This window comes from Myotis davidii, unplaced genomic scaffold (assembly GCF_000327345.1).
Source record: "Myotis davidii unplaced genomic scaffold, ASM32734v1 scaffold743, whole genome shotgun sequence".
NCBI lineage: Eukaryota > Metazoa > Chordata > Mammalia > Chiroptera > Vespertilionidae > Myotis > Myotis davidii.
In genome coordinates this window covers 4,159,978-4,161,032 of record NW_006296221.1, presented here as the reverse complement: position 1 = coordinate 4,161,032, position 1,055 = coordinate 4,159,978, and the positions used below count along the sequence as shown (strand labels likewise).

Here is a 1,055-nt window from a genome sequence, read left to right as displayed (position 1 = left end):
TTAGGTAGGCAGGCAAGCAATTGGGGGGATCAGGTAGACAGGAGAGCAATTGGGAGCAATCAGGTAGTCAGGGAAGCAGTTGGAGGTGATCAGATAGGCAGGCGAGTGGTTAGGGGCGATGAGGCAGGCAGAGCCCCACAATTGATTGCCTCAAAGAGGGACACCCAGGCCACAACCTGTGGGAGGGACACTGGGCAGCTGTGATGGGAGATGCTGGTGGCAGTGGATGCTGCAGGGTGGGGCTGGTGCCATGGTGGCTCCAGAACGGGCCCGGCACCTGCAGCCTGGCCCAGGCCCCAGGGTCACAGCCTCTCCCTTCGGCTTCTGCTGGGCTGGACTGCCACTCCCCCTACTATGATGCCTGGGCAGATCCCGGACCCTTCCATGAGTGCAGGCTCTCTGCCAGGGCTCGGCCCCCAGCTCGGCCCTGACTGCAGAGGAGCTGAAATACACTGACATCCACAACATTAGGGCCATGCTCACCCCTTTGCACTTCCTGGAGGTGAAACTGGGCACGAGGCCTCTACCTGTGAAAAGTGAGCTAGACGAGGATGAGGAGCTGAGGAAAAGGCGCCAGTGAGGAGCTGAGGAAAAGGCGCCAGGAAAAGAACAAAGTGGCGGCAGCCCAATGCCAGAACAAGAAAGAGTGGAAGGAGTTTCTGCAGCAGAAATCTGAGTGACTAGAGCTCATGAATGTGGAGCTGAAAACCCAGATGGAAGAGCTGAAGCAGGAGCGGCAGCAGCTCATCCTGATGCTCAACTGGCATAGCCCCACCTTCATCATCAGGACCAACAGCGTTAAGACCCCCAACTCAGAAAGCAACCCACTGCTGGAGAAGCTGGAGAAGTGACCATGGGCTAGGAGGGGAAAGAGGAGGAGGAGCTGTTCTGCCTGGGGCCAGGCTTGCAGGAGGCAGGACAGAGGCTCTGAGCCGGAGAGATGTCCAACCAGGCAGCTATGGGCACTTCTCCAGCCTCTCCGCCAGGGCACCCACCCAAAGGACCTCCGAGCAGCCAGGAAAAGCCATGAGTTGCAACTAAAATTAGGCTGAGTA

At 58.3% G+C, this 1,055-nt stretch overlaps 1 pseudogene; it reads left to right on the top strand.

The window, feature by feature from the left end:
* The first annotated feature begins 327 nt into the window (after positions 1–327).
* LOC102771939 lies at positions 328–851 on the top strand (annotated as a pseudogene).
* Positions 852–1,055: the final 204 nt, after the last annotated feature.